This window comes from Oncorhynchus gorbuscha, unplaced genomic scaffold (genome assembly GCF_021184085.1).
Source record: "Oncorhynchus gorbuscha isolate QuinsamMale2020 ecotype Even-year unplaced genomic scaffold, OgorEven_v1.0 Un_scaffold_1770, whole genome shotgun sequence".
Classification (NCBI taxonomy): Eukaryota; Metazoa; Chordata; class Actinopteri; order Salmoniformes; family Salmonidae; genus Oncorhynchus; species Oncorhynchus gorbuscha.
In genome coordinates this window covers 1-5,000 of record NW_025746455.1, presented here as the reverse complement: position 1 = coordinate 5,000, position 5,000 = coordinate 1, and positions in this window count along the sequence as shown.

Here is a 5,000-nt window from a genome sequence, read left to right as displayed (position 1 = left end):
ACAGGTGTAGATAACAGACAGGTGTAGATAACAGACAGGTGTAGATAACAGACAGGTGAAGATAACAGACAGGTGTAGATAACAACCAGGTGTAGATAACAGACAGGAGTAGATAACAGACAGGAGTAGATAACAGACAGGTGTAGATAACAGACAGGTGTAGATAACAGACAGGTGTAGTTAAACAGACAGGTGTAGATAACAGACAGGTGTAGATAACAGACAGGTGAAGATAACAGACAGGTGTAGATAACAGACAGGTTTAGTTAAACAGACAGGTGTAGTTAACAGACAGGTGTAGATAACAGACAGGTGTAGTTAAACAGACAGGTGTAGTTAAACAGACAGGTGTAGATAACAGGTAAATAAGAGGTACATAGTGAGTGCTCTAGCTTTGACAATAACATCAACCAAGACTGACTTTCCTAGGAAGCAGTAACAGATGCAGTGTTAAAGTGCTACCCTGGCTCGGTCCCTAATGGCACCCGATTCCCTACGTAGTGCACTACTTGGTCTAAGGTAGTGCACTATGTAGGGAATAGGATGGCATTTGTGAAACAACCCAAACCTCAGTCTTTGCAAACGAATTAGTGAAGGCTCTTTATGGTAGCTTAATTTTTTCCCCTATTAAAAAGCTTCTCCGGTAGAAAACTGGGACATGTTCCCTTCTGAAGCTGAGGAGGAGGAGGACAGAGGAGAGGAGGAGGAGGGGAAGAGAGGAGAGGGGGAGGAGGGGAAGAGGGGAGAGGAGGGGAGGATGAGAGAATGAGTGTGACTGATCCCATCTTCTGAACATGTCATGTTGTAATGAAGAACAGAACAAGTCAAACAGAGCAGATCAGAACGAGAGAGAGAGAGAGGGCAAGAGAGAGTGAGAGAGGGCGAGAGAGAGAGAGAGAGAGAGGTCGAGAGAGAGCGAGTCAGTCCTATACATAAGGGACATCTCCAACGCAGCAGACTACACTACACTGGGGCGGCAGGGTAGCTAGCCTAGTGGTTAGAGTGTAGAGGTGGCAGGGTAGCCTAGTGGTTAGAGTGTAGAGGCGGCAGGGTAGCCTAGTGGTTAGAGTGTAGAGGCGGCAGGGTAGCCTAGTGGTTAGAGTGTAGAGGCGGCAGGGTAGCCTAGTGGTTAGAGTGTAGAGGCGGCAGAGTAGCCTAGTGGTTAGAGTGTAGAGGCGGCAGGGTAGCTAGCCTAGTGGTTAGAGTGTAGAGGCGGCAGGGTAGCCTAGTGGTTAGAGTGTAGAGGCGGCAGGTAGCCTAGTGGTTAGAGTGTAGAGGCGGCAGCGTAGCCTAGTGGTTAGAGTGTAGAGGCGGCAGCGTAGCCTAGTGGTTAGAGTGTAGAGGCGGCAGGGTAGGTAGCCTAGTGGTTAGAGCGTAGAGGAGGCAGGGTAGCCTAGTGGTTAGAGTGTAGAGGCGGCAGCGTAGCCTAGTGGTTAGAGTGTAGAGGCGGCAGGGTAGGTAGCCTAGTGGTTAGAGCGTAGAGGAGGCAGGGTAGCCTAGTGGTTAGAGCGTAGAGGAGGCAGCGTAGCCTAGTGGTTAGAGTGTAGAGGCGGCAGGGTAGCTAGCCTAGTGGTTAGAGTGTAGAGGCGGCAGGGTAGCTAGCCTAGTGGTTAGAGTGTAGAGGCGGCAGGGTAGCTAGCCTAGTGGTTAGAGTGTAGAGGCGGCAGGGTAGCTAGCCTAGTGGTTAGAGTGTAGAGGCGGCAGGGTAGCTAGCCTAGTGGTTAGAGTGTAGAGGCGGCAGGGTAGCCTAGTGGTTAGAGTGTAGAGGCGGCAGCGTAGCCTAGTGGTTAGAGTGTAGAGGTGGCAGGGTAGCCTAGTGGTTAGAGTGTAGAGGCGGCAGCGTAGCCTACTGGTTAGAGTGTAGAGGCGGCAGGGTAGCCTAGTGGTTAGAGTGTAGAGGCGGCAGGTAGCCTAGTGGTTAGAGTGTAGAGGGGGCAGGGTGGCCTAGTGGTTAGAGTGTAGAGGCGGCAGGGTAGCCTAGTGATTAGAGCGTAGAGGTGGCAGGGTAGCCTAGTGGTTAGAGTGTAGAGGTGGCAGGGTAGCCTAGTGATTAGAGTGTAGAGGTGGCAGGGTAGCCTAGTGGTTAGAGTGTAGAGGAGGCAGGTAGCCTAGTGGTTAGAGTGTAGAGGGCGGCAGGGTAGCCTAGTGGTTAGAGTGTAGAGGGGGCAGGGTAGCCTAGTGGTTAGAGTGTAGAGGGGGCAGGGTAGCCTAGTGGTTAGAGTGTAGAGGCGGCAGGGTAGCCTAGTGGTTAGAGTGTAGAGGTGGCAGGGTAGCCTAATGGTTAGAGTGTAGAGGGGGCAGGGTAGCCTAGTGGTTAGAGTGTAGAGGGGGCAGGGTAGCCTAGTGGTTAGAGTGTAGAGGTGGCAGGGTAGCCTAGTGGTTAGAGTGTAGAGGGGGCAGGGTAGCCTAGTGGTTAGAGTGTAGAGGCGGCAGGGTGGCCTAGTGGTTAGAGTGTAGGGACGGCAGGGTGGCCTAGTGGTTAGAGTGTAGAGGCGGCAGGGTGGCCTAGTGGTTAGAGTGTAGAGGCGGCAGGGTAGCTAGCCTAGTGGTTAGAGTGTAGAGGAGGCAGGGTAGCCTAGTGGTTAGAGTGTAGGGGCGGCAGGGTAGCAAGCCTAGTGGTTAGAGTGTAGGGGCGGCAGGGTAGCTAGCCTAGTGGTTAGAGTGTAGGGGCGGCAGGGTAGCTAGCCTAGTGGTTAGAGTGTAGGGGCGGCAGGGTAGCTAGCCTAGTGGTTAGAGTGTAGGGGCGGCAGGGTAGCTAGCCTAGTGGTTAGAGTGTAGGGGCGGCAGGGTAGCTAGCCTAGTGGTTAGAGTGTAGGGGCGGCAGGGTAGCTAGCCTAGTGGTTAGAGTGTAGGGCAACTAACCGGAAGGTTTCAAGTTCAAACCCCCGACCTGACAAGGTACAATCCTGTCGTTCTGAGCCTGAACAGGCAGTTAACCCACTGTTCCCAGGCCATCATTGAAGATAAGAATATGTTCTTAACTGACTTGCCTAGTTAAATAAAGGTAAAACTATGTAGCTCATTGTGTATATAGCTAGTTGTGTATATACATTCACTATGTAGCCAGCTAGCTGTGTATATACATTCACTATGTAGCTAGCTGTGAATATACATTCACTATGTAGCCAGCTAGCTGTGTATATACATTCACTATGTAGCTAGCTAGCTGTGTATATACATTCACTATGTAGCCAGCTAGTTGTGTATATACATTCACTATGTAGCCAGCTAGCTGTGTATATACATTCACTATGTAGCTAGCTGTGTATATACATTCACTATGTAGCCAGCTAGCTGTGAATATACATTCACTATGTAGCCAGCTAGCTGTGAATATACATTCACTATGTAGCTAGTTGAGATTATGAGAGCTCTAAAATCTAGTGGGATGGAGCAGTCACATGACCGGCGCCGACTGAGATGGCCGCCTCGCTTCGCGTTCCTAGGAAACTATGCAGTTTTTTGTTTTTTTACGTGTTATTTCTTACATTTAGTACCCCAGGTCATCTTAGGTTTCATTACATACAGTCGAGAAGAACTACTGAATATAAGATCAGCGTCAACTCACCATCAGTACGACCAAGAATATGTTTTCCGCGACGCGGATCCTGTGTTCTGCCTTACAAACAGGACAACGGAATGGATCGCATGCAGCGACCCAAGGAAACGACTCCGAAAAAGAGGGAAACGCGGCGGTGTTCTGGTCAGACTCCGAAAAAGGGCACATCGCGCACCACTTCCCAGTATTCTTCTTGCCAATGTCCAGTCTCTCGACAACAAGGTTGATGAAATCCGAGCAAGGGTGGCATTCCAGAGGGACATCAGAGACTGCAACGTTCTCTGCTTTACGGAGACATGGCTTACTGGGAAAACGCTATCCAGGGCGGTGCAGCCAACGGGTTTCTCCACGCATCGCGCCGACAGAAACAAACATCTCTCTGGTAAGAAGAGTGGCGGGGGCGTATGCCTCATGACTAACGGGACATGGTGTGATGAAGGAAACATACAGGAACTCAAGTCCTTCTGTTCACCTGATTTAGAATTCCTCACAATCAAATGTAGACCGCATTATCTTCCAAGAGAATTCTCTTCGATTATAATCACAGCCGTATATATCCCCCCCAAGCAGACACATCGATGGCTCTGAACGAACTTTATTTAACTCTTTGCAAACTGGAAAACATTTATCCGGAGGCTGCATTCATTGTAGCTGGGGATTTTAACAAAGCCAATCTGAAAACAAGACTCCTAAATTTTATCAGCATATCGATTGCGCAACCAGGGGTGGTAAAACCTTGGATCATTGTTACTCTAACTTCCGCGACGCATATAAGGCCCTGCCCCGCCCCCTTTCGGGAAAGCTGACCACGACTCCATTTTGCTGATCCCTGCCTACAGGCAGAAATTAAAACAAGAGGCTCCCACGCTGAGGTCTGTCCAACGCTGGTCAGACCAAGCTGACTCTACACTCCAAGACTGCTTCCATCACGTGGACTGGGACATGTTTCGTATTGCGTCAGATGGGAATATTGACGAATACGCTGATTCGGTGTGCGAGTTCATTAGAACGTGCGTCGAAGATGTCGTTCCCATAGCAACGATAAAAACATTCCCTAACCAGAAACCGTGGATTGATGGCAGCATTCGCGTGAAACTGAAAGCGCGAACCACTGCTTTTAATCAGGGCAAGGTGTCTGGCAACATGACTGAATACAAACAGTGCAGCTATTCCCTCCGTAAGGCTATCAAACAAGCTAAGCGTCAGTACAGAGACAAAGTGGAATCTCAATTCAATGGCTCAGACACAAGAGGCATGTGGCAGGGTCTACAGTCAATCACGGACTACAAGATGAAATCCAGCCCAGTCACGGACCAGGATGTCTTGCTCCCAGGCAGATTAAATAACTTTTTTGCCCGCTTTGAGGACAATACAGTGCCACTGACACGGCCTGCAACGGAAACATGCGGTCTCTCCTTCACTGCAGCTGAGGTGAGTAAGA